Source organism: Lithobates pipiens, unplaced genomic scaffold, assembly GCF_037356315.1.
Source record: "Lithobates pipiens isolate NorthernLeopardFrog02 unplaced genomic scaffold, aLitPip1_a1.2 Scaffold_10, whole genome shotgun sequence".
Lineage (NCBI taxonomy): Eukaryota > Metazoa > Chordata > Amphibia > Anura > Ranidae > Lithobates > Lithobates pipiens.
In genome coordinates this window covers 231,774,511-231,799,848 of record NW_027507686.1, presented here as the reverse complement: position 1 = coordinate 231,799,848, position 25,338 = coordinate 231,774,511, and the positions used below count along the sequence as shown (strand labels likewise).

The 25,338-nt window shown below is 45.4% G+C and overlaps 1 protein-coding gene across 1 annotated transcript in view; it reads left to right on the top strand.

Annotated features, from left to right (window-relative positions):
* SLC1A2 (solute carrier family 1 member 2) overlaps positions 1-25,338 on the top strand; it is a 174,533-nt gene that overhangs the window by 38,671 nt on the left and 110,524 nt on the right. The gene's annotated exons all lie outside the window — the stretch shown is intronic.

Below are 25,338 nucleotides of genomic sequence, written 5' to 3'. Positions count from 1 at the left end.
ACCCCCATCGAAGCTCCCCTACATTGCAGATAAAAAACCCTTGTCACATGTGGTTTGCACTGCATTGCAGTGCGAATCAAATGCGATCTCATACCACGCAGTAGTGTGGGCCGGCCCTGCATGTGCACTAACTTTTATGTATAGTCTTTATATTTCACATCAAGCAACATGATTTTTTAATCTATACATTTTTTTCATTAACCACTTAAGGACCGCCTCACGCCGATATATACGTCGGCCGAATGGCACGGCTGGGCACAAGCACGTACAGGTAGGTTGCCCTTTAAGTGCCCAGCGCGTGGGTCACGTGTGCACTGCTGGCGGCGCACTCGCAACCCGGTGGCACACTCGCAACCCGGTCCTGAGCTCCGTGAACATGGCCGCGGGACCCGCGGACCCGATTGTCGCCGGTGTCCTGCGAACGGGTCACAGAGCTGAAGAACAGGGAGAGGTAAGTGTAAACAAACCTCTCCCCGTGCTTCCTACTGAGCCTGTCACTGATCGTCTGTTCCCTGTCATAGGGAAAGACGATCAGTGACATCACACTCCCAGCCACGCCCCCTACAGTAAAAAAAACACACACACATTTAAGCCCTACACTGCCCCCTAGTGGTTAACCCCTTCACTGCCAGCAACATTTTTACAGTAATCAGTGCATGCACTGATCGCTTTATTAATGGCAATGGTCCCAAAATGTGTCAAAATTGTCCGACGTGTCCGCCATAATGTCGCAATCACAATAAAAACCACAGATCGCCGCCATTACTAGTAAAAAAAAAATATTAATAAAGATGCCATAAAACGATCCCCTATTTTGTAGACGTTATAAATTTTGCGCAAACCAATCAATAAACGCTTATTGTGATTTTTTTAACCAAAAATATGTAGAAGAATGTGTATCGGCCTAAAAAAAAAAAAAATTTTATATATTTTTTTCAGGGATATTATTATAGCAAAAAGTAAAAAATATTGAATTTTTTCAAAATTGTTGCTCTATTTTTGTTTATAGCGCAAAAAATAAAAACCGTAGAGGTGATCAAATACCACCAAAAGAAAGATATATTTGTGAGAAAAAAAGGATGCTTTTTTTGTTTGGGAGCCACGTCGTACGACCGCGCAATTGTCAGCTAAAGCGACGCAGTGCCGAATCGCAAAAAGGGGCTTGGTCCTTTAGCTGAATATTGGTCCGGGGCTTAAGTGGTTAAAGATTCTCTTATTGAGCATTTGATATACGTTTCTCTTCACATGTCAAGATAGTCTTTGTATTTTTTGTATCTCAAGTGTGTATTATAGCTAGACTTTTTGCTTCTCATTTGTCATCTACACATCTGTTGACAATTTGTAACCAATCACCTGACTTGAACTGAACACTCTGTTGATTGGAGAGGAGGAGTAGTCATGTGATAGTCTTTTATGTATAAATGTTCATGCTTTTTACATAGCTCCCAACTGTCCCTGATTTGGATCAATGTCCCTCTGTCCCTCATTTTGGTCTGATCCATATAGTTGTATATAAAATGCACTTTTTATCTATCAAAAAGTGTTTCCCAGTGCTAAACCTTTCATCTGATTTCTAAATTGCCGCATTTGTAAATTCCAAATGCCAATATAAATGAATAGTAGTGGGGAAATAAAACACTTGTGGGTTTAACCAATCTTGTTTTTTTGTACAATTCTCCTTTAAGGAGGCACGGCAAAGGGGTGTGTCCTATGCCTGCATACTTTTGCTGATAGGTGTCCCTCATTCCCATCAAAAAGTTGGGAAGTATGTTTTTAACATACATGCGTGCTTTGAACAAGGCTTATTGCCGAAACTATTCTGCTGCTGACTGTATTCACTGTGTGGCGATCTTACCAGGAAGTGGGAGCAGGTACCTGTCAAAACCAGGACTTGTCGTTCTATGGTGGCAACTGTGCAGGCCTGCTCATGAGCCGCCCTGTCTGCATCTATTGACACAGACTTAATGGCTTGGCCCTGCCCCCTGCTACCTCGTCACAGCATTAAGTAAGTATAAGTTGCACAGAAGGTTTTTTTTTTACCTTAAAGTGGTTGTAAAACCTCACATATACCCAGTGAAGTGAACAGTCTCAGGTGATACTCAGAGATGAAGCAAATCATCCTACATAAGTTTTACTTGTACATCTGCTGTCTTCCCCTTTATACACCCTTTGAGAAGTGTAGATCATGTTAAAAATCTTTCTTCATCTGCCAGCAGTACATAGGGGTGGGCAGGGAGACTTGACTTACACGGTCTGAAAGCTGATTGGAGGAAATGGACACCCCCCTTCTCCAGGCAGAAGAACGAAGGAACATGCAGAGCTGTATTCTGAATAGACAAGATCAGTGCTTATCTCCCTCTAAGCTCCCTCCCAGTCACAAGATTTTAGCTCATGTTATCTCATGTGTTGGAAAATTTGTCAGAAGTGACTCATGCTGATAATAGAGGAACAAAGCACCAGAGAGAAACGACACTAAGGCCGCGTACACACGCGCGGACTGTTCGCCCAACTTTGTCCGTCCAACAGTTTCGGCAAACAGTCCGCTCAAACTTAGCATGGACGGACATGGCCACACACGACGGACGAACAGTTTGCTGAAACCGTGCGCGATGACGTGAACGGCACGTACGACGGGACGAAAAATACGACGTCCTATACACTGCATTATAGCTTTCGGCGTGAAAATCCTTTCTGAGCATGCGCGCAACTTTGTTTGACGAACAAGCCTACACACGAGCGGACTGTTCGCTGAAACAAGGTTTCAGCGGACAGTTTTACGGAATTTCCGAAAAACCTTGTCCGTCAAACTGTCCGCTGAAACTGTCCGCTGAAAGCCCACACACGAGCGGACTGTCCGCCCAAACACTGTTCAGCGGAAAAAGTTGGGCGAACAGTCCGCGCGTGTGTACGCGGCCTTAGAGCTTTGGAGAGAGACAAGTAAACACAACAGATATATGTGCTTAGTTCAAATTTTACTGTACTTTAATGCATTGAAAAAAAAATAAATTTCTACAAAAATCAAGACATTGACACAGTGTTTGAAATTAGTTGAGTACATGATGAAGCCACCATCAAATGGTCTGACAAGCTATTTTTATACTTTCTTCCCGAACCTTCAAAAGACGTTCTACAGGTGAAAATCTAGCATCACTCTCTTGATTTCCAGTAGACAAATGAGCATTTAGGAAGTGAAGAGAAGATGAGCATGTGCAGCTGGTGGGGCTGCCAATGAAGTGAACCTGTTGATTTGCCCTGTATGAGCAAAGCATATACCCATATATTACCAAAAGTATTGGGACACCTGCCTCTACACACACATTAACTTTAATGGCATCCCAGTCTTAGTCTGTTGGGTTCAATATTGAGTTGGCCCACCCTTTGCAGCTATAACAGCTTCAACTCTTCTGGGAAGGCCGTCCTCAAGGTTTAGGAGTGTGTCTATGGGAATGTTTGTCCATTCTTTTTACAGAAGCGCATTGGTGAGGTCAGGCATTAATGCGGACGAGAAAGTCTGGCTCACAGTCTCCACTCTAATTAATCCCAAAGTTGTCCTATGGTGTTGAGGTCAGAGCTCTGTGCAGACCAGTCCACCCCAAACTTGCTCATCCATGTATTTATGGACCTTTTTTTGCACTAGTCCAAATCATTTGGTGGAGGGGGGATTATGGTGTGGGTTTCTCTTTCAAGGGTTGGGCTTGGCCCCTTAATTCCAGTGGAGAGAATTCTTAAGGTGTCAGCATACTAAGACATTTTGGACAATTTCATACTCCTAGCTTTGTGGGGACCGTTTGGGGATGGGCCCTTCCTGTTCCAACATGACTGTGCACCAGTTCACAAAGCAAGGTCCATAAAGACATGCATGAGTGAGTTTGGGGTGGAGGAACTTGACTGACCTTCACAGAGCCCTGAACACCTTTGGGATGATTTAGAGCAGGGGACTGCGAGCCAGGCCTTCTCATCCACATCAGTGCCTGACCTCACAAATGCGCTTCTGGAAGAATGGTCATACATTCCCATAGACACACTCCTAAACCTTGTGGACAGCCTTCCCAGAAGAGTTGAAGCTGTTATAGCTGCAAAGGGTGGGCCAACTCAATACTGAACCCTACGGACTAAGACTGGGATGCCATTAAAGTTCATGTGCGTGTAAAGGCAGATAGCTCAATACTTTTGGTAATATAGTGTATATAGTTTAATTTGCCCCTTAACTCTTATCCCCCTCTTTAAGCAATCTGGTCAGAAAAACACATTTAGAAAAAAAAAAGCTCCCCATGTAAAAGAAGACAGTAAATTCCCCCTTGCCCATGCTACGCAGCACTGCTCTACTGAAGAAATACCTTCCTCTGAAGTCTCCTGAGAAACTGACCCCGGGTCCCCTGTCCCTTTTGCTGATTGATATATACGTTGGTTGGTGGAAGAACCACTGTGCAATGGGAGACCAGCCAATCGACACACAGGGTCTCTTCAAAGTAAAAAAAAAAAAATTCAAAAACTATGTTCAGTAGTCTGAAGCAGCACAGCACTCATGTATGTTAAAAAGAATCAACATTTATACATAAAAGACTGTCCCATACAATCAGAAGGTCATCAATGTAGCGACCATAACTAATTGTAGAGCCTGCACATGGGTTGTATTGGGAGAAGAGAAAGGTCTCCTCCAACCAGCCCATGTACAGGTTCACCAGGGATGATGAAAACTGGACCCCCATCGAAGCTCCCCTACATTGCAGATAAAAAACTCGATCAATCATAAAATAATTATGGCTAAGCAGAAATTCAACTGCAATAATTATAAACTTTCTCAAATTGGTGTCATAAGTGCTGTAGCATGTCAGATGATGTTCTATGGCAGGGGTAGGGAACCTTGGCTCTCCAGCTGTTTTGAAACTACAAATCCCATCATGCCTCTGCCTCTAGGAGTCATGCCTGTGATTGTTAGGGTCTTGCAATGTCTCATGGGACTTGTAGTTTCAAAACAGCTGGAGAGCCAAGGTTCCCTACCTGTGTTCTATGGCTTTAACCGCAAGATTGTGTGGAATACAGGAATATATATGTCTAAGCACTTTAAGTATGAACATAATGGCAATATGGCATCCTTCTCGTACTCAGGGTTGAAAAGAGTTAAATTATCCTCACATGGGGGGGGGGGGGGGGGATCCACCATGCACTTCTTTTATGTGAAGTTTGGTGGATTTTCCACCTACAGACAAGGGCACCTGTGGGAATGAACCATCGCTACGATGTGGACCTTTTTATGAAATAAGTGTTATAAAGAGTCCTGGAGCAATGGACATTGTATTATGCCCATGGCTTGTGATACACTTTTGGGTCTACTTCACACTGCTGCGATGCGGGAGCCCTGCGAATGCACTGTTTTCGCAACTGCACTGTTTCCGCATCGCACCAACTCACACGGCAGTTTGTGCTGCCGTATGCAAACTGCAGGGGAGTGCCAATACTCAGCTAGCGGCACCCCCATTTCAGCTTGCGTGTCACACTGCGGGCTGTCAGTTCGGGCACGAATTGGATCGCTTGGGTCCTGTGCATTTCTGGAGTCGCATCGCACAGATGTCACGTTTGCACTGCATTGCAGTGCGAATCAAATGCGATCTCATACTACGCAGTAGTGTGGGCCGGCCCTGCATGTGCACTAACTTTTATGTATAGTCTTTATATTTCACATCAAGCAACATGATTTTTTAATCTATACATTTTTTTCATTAACCACTTAAGGACCGCCTCACGCCGATATATATGTCGGCCGAATGGCACGGCTGGGCACAAGCACGTACAGGTAGGTTGCCCTTTAATTGCCCAGCCGTGGGTCACGCGTGCACTGCTGGCGGTGCACTCGCAACCCGGTGGCGCACTGACAACCCGGTCCTGAGCTCCGTGAATGTGGCCGCGGGAGCCGCGGACCTGATCGCCGCCGGTGTCCCGCGAACGGGTCACAGAGCTGAAGAACAGGGAGAGGTAAGTGTAAACAAACCTCTCCCCGTGCTTCCTACTGAGCCTGTCACTGATCGTCTGTTCCCTGTCATAGGGAAAGACAATCAGTGACATCACACTCCAAGCCACGCCCCCTACAGTAAAAAAACACACACACACTTAAGCCCTACACTGCCCCCTAGTGGTTAACCCCTTCACTGCCAGCAACATTTTTACAGTAATCAGTGCATTTTTAATCGCACTGATCGCTTTATTAATGGCAATGGTCCCAAAAATGTGTCAAAATTGTCGGACGTTACCGCCATAATGTCGCAATCACAATAAAAACCACAGATCGCCGCCATTACTAGTAAAAAAAAAAAATATTAATAAAGATGCCATAAAACTATCCCCTATTTTGTAGACGTTATAAATTTTGCGCAAACCAATCAATAAACGCTTATTGTGATTTTTCTAACCAAAAATATGCAGAAGAATGTGTATCGGCCTAAAAAAAAAAAAATTTTATATATTTTTTTCGGAGATATTATTATAGCAAAAAGTAAAAAATATTGCATTTTTTCAAAATTGTTGCTCTATTTTTGTTTATAGCGCAAAAAATAAAAACCGTAGAGGTGATCAAATACCACCAAAAGAAAGATATATTTGTGAGAAAAAAAGGACGCCAATTTTGTTTGGGAGCCACGTCGTACGACCGCGCAATTGTCAGCTAAAGCGACGCAGCGCCGAATCGCAAAAAGGTGCTTGGTCCTTTAGCTGAATATTGGTCCGGGGCTTAAGTGGTTAAAGATTCTCTTATTGAGCTTTTGATATACGTTTCTCTTCACATGTCAAGATAGTCTTTGTATTTTTTGTATCTCAAGTGTGTATTATAGCTAGACTTTTTGCTTCTCATTTGTCATCTACACATCTGTTGACAATTTGTAACCAATCACCTGACTTGAACTGAACACTCTGTTGATTGGAGAGGAGGAGTAGTCATGTGATAGTCTTTTATGTATAAATGTTCATGCTTTTTACATAGCTCCCAACTGTCCCTGATTTGGATCAATGTCCCTCTGTCCCTCATTTTGGTCTGATCCATATAGTTGTATATAAAATGCACTTTTTATCTATCAAAAAGTGTTTCCCAGTGCTAAACCTTTCATCTGATTTCTAAATTGCCGCATTTGTAAATTCCAAATAGTGATGGACGAACTTCCGACGGGACGTTTCGCGAAAGCGAAATGCGAACGGACCCAAACGTTCGCGAAACCGAACGTTCGCCGCGGGCCCCATTGACTTCAATGGGAGGCGAACTTTGCAAACCTTCATGTCGAATTTGCGGCCACGTGGTAATTATTAGGGGGTAAAACGTAGTCCCACCATCTGGACAATGACATAATACATGTATGAGGTGAATTTGGGATCGATAACTACAAGCATTTTTATTTTATTTGGGAAATTGTTCTAACAATTCAGGACTATGGAGCTAATGAAGGCAATGGAGGAGAGGGAAGGTCAGGGACCAGGGTAGGCAAAGAAGAGGGTGCAGGAGATGATCACCAGCAGCGTGACATACCGGAATGACACATGCACCGTGATAGAGGCATCTGACAGCAGCACCGTAATACAGAGCACTGACAGCAGCACCGTGACATACAGCGCTGACAGCAGCACCGTGACATACAGCGCTGACAGCAGCACCGTGACATACAACGCTGACAGCAGCACCGTGACATACAGCGCTGACAGCAGCACCGTGACATACAGCGCTGACAGCAGCACCGTGACATACAGCGCTGACAGCAGCACCGTGACATACAGCGCTGACAGCAGCACCGTGACATACAGAGCTGACAGCAGCACCGTGACATACAGCACTGACAGCAGCACCGTAAGCAGCCCCAGGAGGAAGTCAGCACAGCACAGGGATGGTGTGATCCCCTCATAATAAGAACCCCCAGGAGGAAGTCAGCACAGCACAGGGATAGTGTGATCCCTTCATAATAAGAACCCCCAGGAGGAAGTCAGCACAGCACAGGGATATCATAAGCAGCCCCAGTAGAAATATGACACCGCTCAACCTCTTCAAAGAGGAGGGTAGGGGCATATAGTACGGTGTGCTTTTTTGGGTCAAGGAAGTGAGCCAAATGAATTAAGAAGGTCTGTGTGCTTGATTAAAAAAATAGTTTATAGACATATACATGGTCTACTGGTCACATGTGTTGAATTCCTCCGAGATCCATGCCTCATTCATTTTTAGAAATGTGAGGTAGTTAACACTGTGGTGAGCTAGGCGAGTACGCTTATCGGTCACAATCCCCCCTGCTGCGCTGAACGTCCTTTCGGACAGGACACTGGATGAGGGGCAAGCCAACAGTTCGATTGCAAATTGGGCAAGCTCTGGCCAGAGGTCAAGCCTGCCCACCCAGTAGTCTAGGGGTTCATCACTCCTCAGAGCGTCCACATCGGCCGTTAACCCAATGTAGTCGGACACCTGACGGTCTAGGCGTTCCCTGATGCTGGATCCGGATGACACCTGTCGATGGGTCGGCTGAAAGAATGACCTCATATCCGAAGTCACCAACACATCTTCAAACCGGCCTCTTCTTGCAGGCGCTGTTGGATTGGTACCCGCAAATCCTTCTCTGGGAGTGGGAATTGCTCCTCTGCCAGCGCACGCAAAAGCAGAATGCAGCATTTCTCGAAGCAAGGCCTGGAAGTGCTGCATTCTGACAGCCCTCTGCGACGGCGGTAACATTTCCGCCATTTTGTGTTTGTACCGGGGGTCTAAGTACGTTGCCACCCAGTACTGGTCCTTGACCCTCATGCTTTTTATACGGGGGTCCCTATTAAAACACTGGAGCATGAAGGCCCCCATTTGCACTAAAGTGGAAGCGGTGTGGTGGCCTGGCTCCTGCTCATCATCCAGGATAATGTCGTCCTCTTCATTCTCCTCTCCCCATCCTCGCACAACAGGGATCCCAGAAAGGTTTAAAGCATGCTCTTCTTGCTCCTGCTCATCCGCCCCGGCACCATCCTCCTCTGACTCCTCATCAGACTCCTGTTGTTGACTTGTCTCAGATAGAGTAGCCCCCCCTGGGAATTCATCCAGCATTGCGACTTCCTCATCTTCCCGCTCCTGCTCCTCCACAGCCTGATCAATGACACGACGCAATGCACGCTCCAGAAAGAAGGCATAAGGTACCATGTCACTGATGGCGCCATGGCTGCGACTGACCAGTTTGGTGATCTCCTCAAATGGCCGCAGAAGTCTGCATGTGTCGCGCATGAGCAGCCACTGGCGCGGTGAAAAAAAACCCAGCTCCCCAGAACCGTTTCTTTCGCAGAGTTCATACAGGTAGACGTTAACTGCACGTTTCTGCTGGAGCAGCCTATCAAGCATATAGAAGGTTGAGTTCCATCGCGTCGGGCAATCGCAAATAAGACGTCTGACCGGCAGATGGTGTCGCCGCTGAATGTCAGCAAGGCGAGCCATGGCCGTGTAAGATCTTCTGAAATGGGCCGAGATTTTCCTTGCCTGCCGCAAGATGTCCTGGACCCCAGGGTATTTGACAAGGAATCGCTGCACGACCAAGTTTAAGACGTGTGCCATGCACGGCACGTGCGTGATTTTGCCCTGTTTCAATGCGCTAAGCAGATTGGCACCGTTGTCACACACCACTTTACCAACTGTCAAATTGAGCGGTGTTAGCCACTCATCTGCCTGTGAACGCAAAGCTGAAAGGAGTGCCGGGCCAGTGTGGCTCTTTGCTTCCAGGCACAACAGACGCAGCACGGCATGGCAACGTCTCACCTGGCATGTGGAATAGGTTCTGGGGAGCTTGGGCGGTGCAGTGGAAGAGACGCTAGCAGCGGAAAAGGAGGAGGCAGCTGAGGAGGAGAGGGAGGAGGATGGAGTAGGAGGAGGAGAAGAAGAGTCAGGCCTGCATGCAATCCGTGGCGGTAAAACCAAATCTACACGGGTGCCACGGGTTACATGCTTGACGGCCGTCAGAAGGTTCACCCAGTGGGCAGTAAAACTGATATACCTTCCCTGCCCGTGTTTGCTAGACCACGTGTCTGTGGTCAGATGTATCTTGGCACCGACACTGTGTGCCAGAGATACATTCACTTGCCGCTGAACATGGCCATATAGCTCTGGGATGCCCTTCTCTGAGAAATACTTCCTTCCTGGGACCTTCCATTGTGGTGTTCCAATGGCCACAAATTTGCGAAAGGCCTCCGAGTCCACCAGTTTATATGGCAGTAGTTGGCGGGCTATGAGTTCTGACAAGCCAGCCGCCAACCGTTGGGCAAGAGGGTTATCCGGCGTCATCATTTTTTTACGCTCAAACATTAGGCCCACGGAAGCCTGCCTTTTTGCAGAAAAATGTGAGCTTGGCGTGATGGAAGGTGGAGTGGAGGACAATTGTGAGGAGAGAGGAGAAGGAGAAGTAGAAGACGAGGCTGGACGGTGAGAGCCTGCAGTGTGGCTTTGTGTGTTCCGTTGCTCCCACTGGGCTCGGTGATGGCTGCTCATGTGCCTTCTTAAGGCGGTCGTCCCTAGGTGAGTATTGGGCTTACCGCGACTAACGCGTTGACTGCAAAGATTGCAGATGGCAACGCTATTGTCAGCAGCGGACACGTTAAAAAAAGCCCACACTGCGGAGCCATGTGCCGGTGTCCTGGGAGCGCCAGATGTGACCGTACATGGTCGATGACTCGCTCCTGATACATTTGCAGTCTGCTTTGTCCCTGCTGTGCAATGTAAGTCATTGCTGCTTCTCCTCCCTATCTGCTGGTCCATATCTCCCTCTGAACTCCCCTCCTCTTCCTCTCTTGTGGGCACCCACGTGACATCACTAGACACGTCATCATCAACGTCACCTTCCCCACCGCTATAAGTAGAGATCTCGGAGTAGGCAGCAACACCGGGGACCAACCTCCTCCTTGGGCTGATCTGGGTACTGGCGTCAGACTGCTGAGTAGCGCTTGTTGCTACCTCCTCTTCCTGATCCAATACCAAGAGTGGCTGCGCATCAGAAATGTCCTCTTGATATGGATCGGAAAATAATTCCAGTGACTCAAGCGGAAGGTATGTGGTGGTGGTGGTGGTGGTCGTGTTGTTGGTGGTAGTGTCTTTGGGGGTGCACATAGCAGAGAGTGAAGAAGAGGGTGCAGATCGAGAGGATGAGGAGGGTGCAGAAGAGTAAGGCTGAGCGAGCCACTCAACCAAGTCTGGTGCATCCTTTAAAGTAATTGAACGCACCTTCTGCAACTTCCCACTTTGGCTCAAGCCTGTTGCTCCTGCCCTACCCCTACCACCCCTGCGGAAGGGCCTGCCTCTTCCTCTGCCTGTCATTTTTTAAATGACCCTGTGACAAAACTCTTAGTCCCTATACCGATGAAGGACTGCTGCAGTATAGGGCAGCGGTCAGCAGTGGTGCACGTCAACCCTATCTATTGTGGACCGATAGCGGTCCTTACAGAACAGCAGACTGTACCGCACTCAAGCCTATGTACCGTAGCACCCTATACCAAGTTACCAGTCCTTATAAGAACTTTTGTGGACCAAGCAGGTTGTGTATTAGTGTTTAGCAGACTGTACGTCAGTCCCTATACCGCTGAAGGACTGCTGCAGTATAGGGCAGCGGTCAGCAGTGGTGCACGTCAACCCTATCTATTGTGGACCGATAGCGGTCCTTACAGAACAGCAGACTGTACCGCACTCAAGCCTATGTACCGTAGCACCCTATACCAAGTTACCAGTCCTTATAAGAACTTTTGTGGACCAAGCAGGTTGTGTATTAGTGTTTAGCAGACTGTACGTCAGTCCCTATACCGCTGAAGGACTGCTGCAGTATAGGGCAGCGGTCAGCAGTGGTGCACGTCAACCCTATCTATTGTGGACCGATAGCGGTCCTTACAGAACAGCAGACTGTACCGCACTCAAGCCTATGTACCGTAGCACCCTATACCAAGTTACCAGTCCTTATAAGAACTTTTGTGGAACAAGCAGGTTGTGTGTTAGTGATTAGCAGACTGTACGTCAGTCCCTATACCGCTGAAGGACTGCTGCAGTATAGGTGAGCGGTCAGCAGTGGTGCACGTCAACCCTATCTATTGTGGACCTATAGCGGTCCTTACAGAACAGCAGACTGTACCGCACTCAAGCCTATGTACCGTAGCACCCTATACCAAGTTACCAGTCCTTATAAGAACTTTTGTGGACCAAGCAGGTTGTGTATTAGTGTTTAGCAGACTGTACGTCAGTCCCTATACCGCTGAAGGACTGCTGCAGTATAGGTGAGCGGTCAGCAGTGGTGCACGTCAACCCTATCTATTGTGGACCGATAGCGGTCCTTACAGAACAGCAGACTGTACCGCACTCAAGCCTATGTACCGTAGCACCCTATACCAAGTTACCAGTCCTTATAAGAACTTTTGTGGACCAAGCAGGTTGTGTATTAGTGTTTAGCAGACTGTACGTCAGTCCCTATACCGCTGAAGGACTGCTGCAGTATAGGGCAGCGGTCAGCAGTGGTGCACGTCAACCCTATCTATTGTGGACCGATAGCGGTCCTTACAGAACAGCAGACTGTACCGCACTCAAGCCTATGTACCGTAGCACCCTATACCAAGTTACCAGTCCTTATAAGAACTTTTGTGGACCAAGCAGGTTGTGTATTAGTGTTTAGCAGACTGTACGTCAGTCCCTATACCGCTGAAGGACTGCTGCAGTATAGGGCAGCGGTCAGCAGTGGTGCACGTCAACCCTATCTATTGTGGACCGATAGCGGTCCTTACAGAACAGCAGACTGTACCGCACTCAAGCCTATGTACCGTAGCACCCTATACCAAGTTACCAGTCCTTATAAGAACTTTTGTGGAACAAGCAGGTTGTGTGTTAGTGATTAGCAGACTGTACGTCAGTCCCTATACCGCTGAAGGACTGCTGCAGTATAGGTGAGCGGTCAGCAGTGGTGCACGTCAACCCTATCTATTGTGGACCGATAGCGGTCCTTACAGAACAGCAGACTGTACCGCACTCAAGCCTATGTACCGTAGCACCCTATACCAAGTTACCAGTCCTTATAAGAACTTTTGTGGACCAAGCAGGTTGTGTATTAGTGTTTAGCAGACTGTACGTCAGTCCCTATACCGCTGAAGGACTGCTGCAGTATAGGGCAGCGGTCAGCAGTGGTGCACGTCAACCCTATCTATTGTGGACCGATAGCGGTCCTTACAGAACAGCAGACTGTACCGCACTCAAGCCTATGTACCGTAGCACCCTATACCAAGTTACCAGTCCTTATAAGAACTTTTGTGGAACAAGCAGGTTGTGTGTTAGTGATTAGCAGACTGTACGTCAGTCCCTATACCGCTGAAGGACTGCTGCAGTATAGGTGAGCGGTCAGCAGTGGTGCACGTCAACCCTATCTATTGTGGACCTATAGCGGTCCTTACAGAACAGCAGACTGTACCGCACTCAAGCCTATGTACCGTAGCACCCTATACCAAGTTACCAGTCCTTATAAGAACTTTTGTGGACCAAGCAGGTTGTGTATTAGTGTTTAGCAGACTGTACGTCAGTCCCTATACCGCTGAAGGACTGCTGCAGTATAGGGCAGCGGTCAGCAGTGGTGCACGTCAACCCTATCTATTGTGGACCGATAGCGGTCCTTACAGAACAGCAGACTGTACCGCACTCAAGCCTATGTACCGTAGCACCCTATACCAAGTTACCAGTCCTTATAAGAACTTTTGTGGACCAAGCAGGTTGTGTATTAGTGTTTAGCAGACTGTACGTCAGTCCCTATACCGCTGAAGGACTGCTGCAGTATAGGGCAGCGGTCAGCAGTGGTGCACGTCAACCCTATCTATTGTGGACCGATAGCGGTCCTTACAGAACAGCAGACTGTACCGCACTCAAGCCTATGTACCGTAGCACCCTATACCAAGTTACCAGTCCTTATAAGAACTTTTGTGGAACAAGCAGGTTGTGTGTTAGTGATTAGCAGACTGTACGTCAGTCCCTATACCGCTGAAGGACTGCTGCAGTATAGGTGAGCGGTCAGCAGTGGTGCACGTCAACCCTATCTATTGTGGACCGATAGCGGTCCTTACAGAACAGCAGACTGTACCGCACTCAAGCCTATGTACCGTAGCACCCTATACCAAGTTACCAGTCCTTATAAGAACTTTTGTGGACCAAGCAGGTTGTGTATTAGTGTTTAGCAGACTGTACGTCAGTCCCTATACCGCTGAAGGACTGCTGCAGTATAGGGCAGCGGTCAGCAGTGGTGCACGTCAACCCTATCTATTGTGGACCGATAGCGGTCCTTACAGAACAGCAGACTGTACCGCACTCAAGCCTATGTACCGTAGCACCCTATACCAAGTTACCAGTCCTTATAAGAACTTTTGTGGAACAAGCAGGTTGTGTGTTAGTGATTAGCAGACTGTACGTCAGTCCCTATACCGCTGAAGGACTGCTGCAGTATAGGTGAGCGGTCAGCAGTGGTGCACGTCAACCCTATCTATTGTGGACCGATAGCGGTCCTTACAGAACAGCAGACTGTACCGCACTCAAGCCTATGTACCGTAGCACCCTATACCAAGTTACCAGTCCTTATAAGAACTTTTGTGGAACAAGTGAGTTGTGAATGTTTAGCAGACTGCAGCAGAAGGGCAGCAGTCAAGTATAATATCCTTTCTATATTTGGAAGAAAGAATATTATACATGTACAAGCCTATTACTGTACCACTGATACCAGTCCTGAAAAGAACCTTTGTGGAACTAATAATAACAGCAAGTCTTTAAAATTACCCTCACTGCCTGACAACACTGCTTCCTTCCTGTCCCTATACAAATTGGCAAAAAAAGAGAACGATTAGTGGTTACTGGAACAGCTCTTTTGTGGACCTTGATAGTAACAGCTAATGATGATGATGATGATGATGATGATGAAAGACTAATCTGGCTGTCCCTGTAGCATACACCGTCCTTTCCCTTTCTCTAAACTAACAAAAGACACTCAGGCTGCTGCAAGAATCAGCAGCACAGCAAACCTATCAACACCTAACACCTATACCAGTCCTGAAAAGAACTTTTGTGTACCAAATAGCTAGTGGTTTATCTCTCCCTACTCCACACAGGAACCTGTCCCTATCGTAACAGAAGAAAGAATGTAAAATGGCCACCGGATCGGGTGTATTTATAGGTTAGGGGGAATGTACAAGTGTCCATGTGCTGTCATGTCTCAATTGGCTGTCCTGTATCACATGATAAACGTGTCACCAAAGGTTAAAGTTCTTGTATACATTAAACACGTAAGTCCGCCGCGGCGAACGACGGAAAAAGGCGTTCGAACGTGCGGACCGCGAATGTCGGAAATTCGCCGCGAAACGACCGCCGGGCGAACCGTTCGGCCATCACTAATTCCAAATGCCAATATAAATGAATAGTAGTGGGGAAATAAAACACTTGTGGGTTTAACCAATCTTGTTTTTTTGTACAATTCTCCTTTAAGGAGGCACGGCAAAGGGGTGTGTCCTATGCCTGCATACTTTTGCTGATAGGTGTCCCTCATTCCCATCAAAAAGTTGGGAAGTATGTTTTTAACATACATGCGTGCTTTGAACAAGGCTTATTGCCGAAACTATTCTGCTGCTGACTGTATTCACTGTGTGGCGATCTTACCAGGAAGTGGGAGCAGGTACCTGTCAAAACCAGGACTTGTCGTTCTATGGTGGCAACTGTGCAGGCCTGCTCATGAGCCGCCCTGTCTGCATCTATTGACACAGACTTAATGGCTTGGCCCTGACCCCTGCTACCTCGTCACAGCATTAAGTAAGTATAAGTTGCACAGAAGGTTTTTTTTTTACCTTAAAGTGGTTGTAAAACCTCACATATACCCAGTGAAGTGAACAGTCTCAGGTGATACTCAGAGATGAAGCAAATCATCCTACATAAGTTTTACTTGTACATCTGCTGTCTTCCCCTTTATACACCCTTTGAGAAGTGTAGATCATGTTAAAAATCTTTCTTCATCTGCCAGCAGTACATAGGGGTGGGCAGGGAGACTTGACTTACACGGTCTGAAAGCTGATTGGAGGAAATGGACACCCCCCTTCTCCAGGCAGAAGAACGAAGGAACATGCAGAGCTGTATTCTGAATAGACAAGATCAGTGCTTATCTCCCTCTAAGCTCCCTCCCAGTCACAAGATTTTAGCTCATGTTATCTCATGTGTTGGAAAATTTGTCAGAAGTGACTCATGCTGATAATAGAGGAACAAAGCACCAGAGAGAAACGACACTAAGGCCGCGTACACACGCGCGGACTGTTCGCCCAACTTTGTCCGTCCAACAGTTTCGGCAAACAGTCCGCTCAAACTTAGCATGGACGGACATGGCCACACACGACGGACGAACAGTTTGCTGAAACCGTGCGCGATGACGTGAACGGCACGTACGACGGGACGAAAAATACGACGTCCTATACACTGCATTATAGCTTTCGGCGTGAAAATCCTTTCTGAGCATGCGCGCAACTTTGTTTGACGAACAAGCCTACACATGAGCGGACTGTTCGCTGAAACAAGGTTTCAGCGGACAGTTTTACGGAATTTCCGAAAAACCTTGTTCAGCGGACTGTTCGCTGAAACTGTCCGCTGAAAGCCCACACACAAGCGGACTGTCCGCCCAAACACTGTTCAGCGGACAAAGTTGGGCGAACAGTCTGCGCGTGTGTACGCGGCCTTAGAGCTTTGGAGAGAGACAAGTAAACACAACAGATATATGTGCTTAGTTCAAATTTTACTGTACTTTAATGCATTGAATGCATTACTGTAAAAAATATTAAGGCTTTAGAACCACTTTAAACATAATGTAATGTTTTTTTTTAATAATAAATATACAACCTGAATAGAAATATGTTCCTGGAAGTCAGATTGAGCGCCACCACACTAGTACATTAACAGCCTTTAACACATGTCCAATTAGCCACATATTTCTCAGCTGTCCCTATAAGATCTCATCTACTGGCCTCCTTCTTTATTGATCTAGCCATGAGATACACTTTTATCGGCTCAGCATCAATCACCCACAACCCAATATCGCATGAAATATCACCCCACCTCTATTTCAAGCCCCAAGGCTCCTTAGAGGTCAGGAGGTTAAACAAGCAATCTGCAGCTTGTACAGCAATTCATCAGAACACATCTGTCATGAGAATCACTTATTGATTGCTTCATTATTTATAAAAAGGCCCGGGTCATGAATGGCAAATGAGGATCCCAATTATCAATAAAGACTACCTCAAAACACAAGTCACCCAGTGTCCAGTACCAGTTCCTAGGTAGTAGTTCCTAGGTAATACAGGTTCTCTTACCTATTTCACTCCATCAAGATAAGCAAAACTGTAGATTCTCAAAGAAGGATAATTCCAGATATAGTAAACGCTTTATATTATAAGTAGTCATTCTTCTAAAATGAAAAAGGACTTGGAGCTTACATGGGGCTAAACCTGGCTCATAAAATGTTGTTGGAATATTGTTGTTTTCAGAACATTCATTTGATTACCTAAGAGTTAAAGGGGAAAATTCGCCCATTGGCTTTGACCAGAGCGATTCAAAAATGGAAGGCCAAGGATGGAAAATTTTTGTTCACTGTAATGGGAACACATGCATTTCTAATTGCTGAATATGCTCGCGAAGGAGAAAAAACTGTATCAAGTCTTATGTGCATGTACTTGTCAAAAAAAAAAACATTTCTACAAAAATCAAGACATTGACACAGTGTTTGAAATTAGTTGAGTACATGATGAAGCCACCATCAAATGGTCTGACAAGCTATTTTTATACTTTCTTCCCGAACGTTCAAAAGACGTTCTACAGGTGAAAATCTAGCATCACTCTCTTTATTTCCAGCAGACAAATGAGCATTTAGGAAGTGAAGAGAAGATGAGCATGTGCAGCTGGTGGGGCTGCCAATGAAATGAACCTGTTGATTTGCCCTGTATGAGCAAAGCATATACCCATATATTACCAAAAGTATTGGGAGGCCTGCCTCTACACACACATTAACTTTAATGGCATCCCAGTCTTAGTCCGTTGGGTTCAATATTGAGTTGGCTCACCCTTTGCAGCTATAACAGCTTCAACTCTTCTGGGAAGGCTGTACACAAGGTTTAGGAGTGTGTCTATGGGAATGTTTGTCCATTCTTTTTACAGAAGCGCATTGGTGAGGTCAGGCATTAATGCGGACGAGAAAGTCTGGCTCACAGTCTCCGCTCTAATTAGTCCCAAAGTTGTCCTATCATGTTGAGGTCAGAACTCTGTGCAGACCAGTCCACCCCAAACTTGCTCATCCATGTCTATGGACCTTTTTTTGCACTAGTCCAAATCATTTGGTGGAGGGGGGATTATGGTGTGGGTTTCTTTTTCAAGGGTTGGGCTTGCCCCCTTAATTCCAGTGGAAGGAATTATTAAGGTGTCAGCATACCAAGACATTTTGGACAATTTCATGCTCCTAGCTTTGTGGGAACAGTTTGGGAATGGGCCCTTCCTGTTCCAACATAACTGCGCACCAGTTCACAAAGCAAGGTCCATAAAGACATGCATGAGTGAGTTTGGGGTGGAGGAACTTGACTGACCTTCACAGAGCCCTGAACACCTTTGGGATTAATTAGAGCAGGGGACTGCGAGCCAGGCCTTCTTGTCCACATCAGTGCCTGACCTCACAAATGCGCTTCTGGAAGAATGGTCATACATTCCCATAGACACACTCCTAAACCTTGTGGACAGCCTTCCCAGAAGAGTTGAAGCTGTTATAGCTGCAAAGGGTGGGCCAACTCAATATTGAACCCTACGGACTAAGACTGGGATGCCATTAAAGTTCATGTGCGTGTAAAGGCAGATAGCTCAATACTTTTGGTAATATAGTGTATATAGTTTAATTTGCCCCTTAACTCTTACCCCCCTCTTTAAGCAATCTGGTCAGAAAAATACATTTAGAAAAAAAAAGCTCCCCATGTAAAAGAAGACAGTAAATTTCCCCTTGCCCATGCTACGCAGCACTGCTCTACTGAAGAAATACCTTCCTCTGAAGTCTCCTGAGAAACTGACCCCGGGTCCCCTGTCCCTTTTGCTGATTGATATATACGTTGGTTGGTGGAAGAACCATTGTGCAATGGGAGACCAGCCAATCGACACACAGGGTCTCTTCAAAGTAAAAAAAAAAAAAAATCAAAAAATATGTTCAGTAGTCTGAACATCCTTAAGATTCCGAGGCCTAGAAGAAGGGTGAACACATCAAGCTATTCACAGCATAGTTAATACATTTACTCAAGCATGTATAAAATATGTTTAAATGTATTGTTGTAAATTTAAAAGAAAGACTTAAAAGAAATTAACGATTTGTTTCATCCACATAAACATAAAAAAAAATATATATACAATACACCCATAGTTAAAATACATGTAATACACACTCTAGAATGTCTATAAAAATAGTAGTGAAACAAAAGAAGGGAAAAAAACATACATAAAACAAAAAGACACACAACGGTCCTTTTAAATGAGCTCAATAAGGTTTACAACACTGCAGTACAGAACTGGTTAATAGACAGTAAAATGCAATGCTTTGGAAGGCTGAACCCAGAGCAACAATATGTGACAACTTCACGTGTCACAATGTGACAGCTGTGCAAAGAAGGGCTGACAGCCTTTACTGTCACATCTACACATCCATTTGGGCAAATGAAGTTAAATGAGGGACATAAAATTCTGATTACTTCCCATTCCAGCCTTTAATAGTGTAAGCGTCACCCATTAATGTCTAGCTCACAGCACTGGGCAATGCATGTTTTATATATACTGTATATGTATGTATGAATATATATATATATATATATATATATATATTGTATCATCAGAAAACATTTTTATAATCTCCAAGTATCCGTCTGTCTCTATAGACATACTCATCTACTATACTAAATGTAATTCTGACCGTAAATGCTGTTACAGACATGGTAATAGTAGAGATGGGGGCATATAGGCAGCCACCCATTATGTAGCTTTATAGTGGGTCCTCAGCCAACTATGAAGGTCTTGTGGCTCCCTAAGGACAATGCTAGTTGAAAATGAAAAGCTTTGTCAATTGGTTTTAAGGACCATTTGGTTTCCTTCACTGGTGTATCTGTAGAAACGCAACCATGGGTCTTAAAAACAACAACCTCCCTATAGAAACATATGGATCATTTGGATCCCTTAGGACAGTGGTCTCCAAACTGCAGCCCTGGGGACAGATGCCCCTTTGCTTGCCTTTATCCGGCCCTTGGGGTACTATTCCTCCCAGTGACACCAACGGTGAGGCACTATCCCTCTCACGGACACCAATGATGGGGTACTATTCCTCCCACTGACACCAACAATGGGGCTTTCACACTGGAGCGGTGCGCTGGCAGGACCTTTGAGGCGCTTTAGGAGTGGTGTATACAATGCTCCCTGCCCACTTTGCCAGCGCTTTTATCCCTTTTTCGGCCGCTAGCGAGGGTTAAAAGCGCTGCTAAAACAACGGTAAAGTGCCGCTAAAAATAGTGCCGCAGTGTGAAAGTTCCCTCATTATTCATTATTCATAAATAATAATTTAAAAAACTATAATAATGGTTAGTAATTAAATTATATATAATAGAAAATACGAAAAATTTCATTATCCATATGTTTTTTGTTCTTTCGGATTTTTCGTTCTTATTTTTGGATTTTCCCCCCTCCGTGACTCTTCCATCAAAATCAATAATGCAGCCATCAGTCCCTCCCCTCACTCCAGGGTTCTCGGGTGTAATCTTATGCCACCTACACACGACCGGACTTTTCAACAGCAAAGGTCAGACAGAGCGAATCCGTCGGACAATTCGATTGTGTGTGGGCTCCAGCTTTGCTGTCCAAAAATCTGACGGACTTTAGAAATAGAACATGTTTCAAATTTTTTCGCCGGAACTCCGCCGGATCCAGTTCCTATCGAGAAATCCGCTCGTGTGTATGCTAGTCCGACGGATGAAAACCGACGCGAGGGCAGCTATTGGCTACTGGCTATGAACTTCCTTTATTCTAGTCCAGTCGTACGTCATCACGTTCAAATCCGTCGGACTTTGGTGTGATTGTGTGTGGCCAAGTCCGTTCATTCGGAAAGTCCATCGGAACTCCGCCGAAAGTCTATCGGAAAGACCGTCGGACCTAGTCCGTCAAAAAGTCTGCTCGTGTGTACATGGCATTAGACTCTGACTTTTCTGACTCATTTCAGCCCCAAGTGCAATCGTTGTCAAAAGTTTGTAGAATTCACCTCTTTAACATCTCTTAAATTTGCCCCTTTTTAACAAATGAAACCACCACGCTCCGCATTCACTCCCTTGTTATCTCTCGCCTTGACTATTGCAACTCCCTTCTCGTTGGCCTGCCTCTCCATAGGCTCCTCCCCTCTTCAGTCTATCGTGAATTCTGCTGCCAGACTTATCCACCTTACCAACCCCTCAGCGTCTGCCAACCCTCTCCTCCAATCCCTACACTGGCTCCCAATCAGCCAGCGAATTAAATTCAAAATACTCACCACAACATACAATGCCATTCACAACTCTGCCCCGAGCTACAACTCCAATCTCGTCTCCAAATATTACCAAAATCATCCTCTCCGCTCTTCTCAAGACCTCCTACTCTCAAGCTCTCTCGTCTCTTCCTCCCATGCTCGTCTCCAGGATTTCTCCAGAGAATCTCCCATCCTCTGGAACTCGCTAGCTCCACTGGTCTGGCCATCCCCTACTCTTGCTACCTTCAGGCGATCCCTGAAAACTCATCTCTTCAGGGAAGCCCATCACGTCTCCAACTAATCTTCTACCACTTCCATCAGCTCATTCCCCACAGTTACAACCTTTTGTACCACCTGCCCCACCCTATTAGATTGTAAGCTCTTCTGAGCAGGGCCCTCTTAATCCTCTTGTATTTTATTGTATTGTAACTGTATTGTCTCCTTTAATATTGTAAAGCGCTGCGTAAACTGTTGGCGCTATATAAATCCTTTATAATAATAATAATTTTCAGATTTTTGTTCTTATTTTCAGATTTTCGTTTTTTCAGATTTTCTGATTTTTGCTCTTATTTTCGTTGTTTTCGAATTTTGGTTCTTTCTGATTTTCGTTTTTATTTTCGTTCTTTGTGAATTTATGATTTTCGTTCTTATTTTCGTTCTTGGTGAATTTATGATTTTCATTCTTTTGAATTTTCCTTCTTTCTGATTTTCAGATTTTCGTTCTTTCGAATTTTCCTTCTTTTAGATTTTTTTTTTTTTTTTTTAATTATTAGTCAAATAGTCTATTGTTCAATCGAATGCTTCCAAATAAATGAATATGCTGAATTTTGATGAAAAACTAATTTGGAACAAAACGAATTGCACATGTCTACCCAGAATGCTTTTTTTTCTCAACAAAAGTGAAGTTACTCTTTAAAGCGGGGTTCCACCCTAAAGTGGAACCTCCGCTGATCGGATCCCTCCCCCCCTCCGGTGTCACAATTGGCACCTTTCAGGGGGGAGGGGGGTGGAGATACCTGTCAAAGACAGGTATTTACACCCACTTCTGGGCATAGATTCCCGTGGGAGTCTACGCCATTTCCTGTCCTGCCGCGCTGTCTGCTGGGACACACACGGGTCTCAGAGACAGCGCGGAGAATTCCTATTGCGCTGCGCATGCGCAGTAGGGAACCGGGAAGTGAAGCCGATTCGCTTCACTTCCTGATTCCCTCACCTAGAATGGTGGTGGCAGCAGCCGAGAGCCGAGCGATCGATCGGCCTCGGCTGCCGGCATCGCTGGAACCCGGGACAGGCAAGTGTCCATTTATTAAAAGTCAGCAGCTGTAGTATTTATAGCTGCTGGCTTTTAATATTTATTTTTTTGGTGGAATCCCTCTTTAAGGTTGTATTTGTAGCAGATGTAGAACACTCACTATTTGGCACTCATTTTGAAACCTTTCAGCAATGCCATTGTGAAGGTATGTGCTCAATTATATTTAGTAAATAAATATTTTCTTTAATGATTTTTTTATTTAACCTGGGGTGTAATGCAAAGAGTGTAAAGAAATGTCGATTGCCTATAGTGGTTGTAACCTGTTCTAAATTATTCTTACTCATTCTTTTATTGCTTGCCAAGTCAGTTTTGGCAGAATGTTCATTGCCGACATCACAGCTGCTGCTCTCGTGATCATTCACTATGGGCTCTCGGCTCTGCCCATACAAGAATCTGCTTGCATCTAATTACAAGGAACACTCATCGATGCATTTCTATAATTACCAGTTTTACCAGCTTCAGTACATGACCCATCAAGTATTGTCTGATACCATGTCCCCGCAACCAGTCTTCAAGACAAAGCCTATATCTCCGAATGAATGTACAATTTCATACATGACTGTATTTAGAACAGGCACTGCCCATGGCATATGTAGTGAAATGTTGTCTTGCAAATGTAAAAGGAAATAACATACTTTAAAGTGGAACTTTAGTGAGAAAATGAAGTCCCGCTAGATGATGTCAGGTTGTCCCCTTTTGCAGGTATAGCTATGTAAAACATTAAAAATAAGTGCCTATACTGTTTAAATGAAAGTAATATATTGGCGTTGATTTACCAAAACTAGAGAGCGCAAAGTTTGGTGCAGCTGTGCATAGCAGCCAATCAGCTTATAATTTCAGTTTGTTCAATTAAGCTTTTACAAAAAAAAAAAAAAACCCTGGAAGCTGATTGGTTTTTATGCAGAGCTGCACCAGATTTTGAACTTTCTAGTTACAAAAAATCAACCCTGTTGTCTCACCCTGCTCTGCATATGCTCAGTTGCTCTCTATTTTTAGGCAATGTGCCAAAACTGTTGAGGCCAATTTGCTGACAGCTTACAGATTTACTGCTGCTCAGGGGCTCTGGGCTTCATTAAAATGGCGGCCTCCAGCAAGAAGACACAGGAGCAATGTTGGAGGCAATTTACAGCGCACGCTAATTTTGGTAGCATAATTATTAATGTGGAATGTACGTGCCTTGTTCCACTGTACATAAACAGTGGGGGTGGGAGCTTTGTTGTTCTAAGTCGACGTATCGGTACATCGCTCAGAACGAGTGCCAGTGTGTGGCCATGCAGCGGCGTGATCCTGTGATGGTTGTAAATCAAACACAGATTGGGATATGGGCGCTGTGATTGGCCCTCCAAACTGCAGCCAGTGCTGACAACTCTGCGTGTAAGTGATGATTTTACACAGAGCTGTCACAGATCACACAGACTACAGCCATCCCCACACATAGTAGACCAAGCACCACTGTCCCAGTCCCATGAACATCTGTCCAAGTGTCCCCATCAACATCTGTACTGGTGCACAAAACATCCACCACAGTGCCCCATCAACTTCTGTACCAGTGCACAAAACATCTGTCACAGTGCCCCATCAACATCTTTACCAGTGCAAAAAACATCTGTCACAGCGCCCCATCAACATCCGTACCAGTGCACAAAACATCTGTTATGGTGCCCCATCAACTTCTGTACCAGTGCACAAAACATCTGTTATGGTGCCCCATCAACTTCTGTACCAGTGCACAAAACATCTGTCACAGCGCCCCATCAACATCCGTACCAGTGCACAAAACATCTGTTATGGTGCCCCATCAACTTCTGTACCAGTGCACAAAACATCTGTCACTGTACCCCATCAACATCTGTACCAGTGCAAAAAACATTTCTCACAGCGCCCCATCAACATCCGTACCAGTGCACAAAACAACAAAACATCTGTCATAGTGCCCCATCAACATCTGTACCAGTGCACAAAAGATCCGCCACAGCGCCCCATCATCATCTGTACCAGTGCACAAAACATCTGCAATAGTGTTTCACTGTGACATCAACGTCTGTCAGAGTCTGCCGGTGGACAATCAACATCTGTCATAGTGTACAAGTGCACAAAAACATCCGTAATTGTAACACCAATAAATAAATAAAAAATGTAAAGTGTCCCGAGATGCAACCCCCCCCGGCCATGCTCGCATGCAAAGGCGAACACACACATTGGTCCCATAGGCCCATAGGCTTTCGTAAAATGGCTATCGCACCACACATGTGAGAAATCGTTGCGAACATCAGAGTGAGAGCAATAATTCTAGCACCAGACCTCCTGTGTAACTCTAAACTGGGAAGTAATAAAGGCTAATAAAGCATTGCCTATGGAGATCTAAAAATACAGAAATTTAGCTCCATTGCACAAGCATGCGCAATTTAGAAGTGTGACGTCTTTGTCATCTGTTTACCCGGTGCAACGCCATATTTTATGTTTTACCAAATACCTTTGGGTATTATATTGTCTCTATGTGCATTG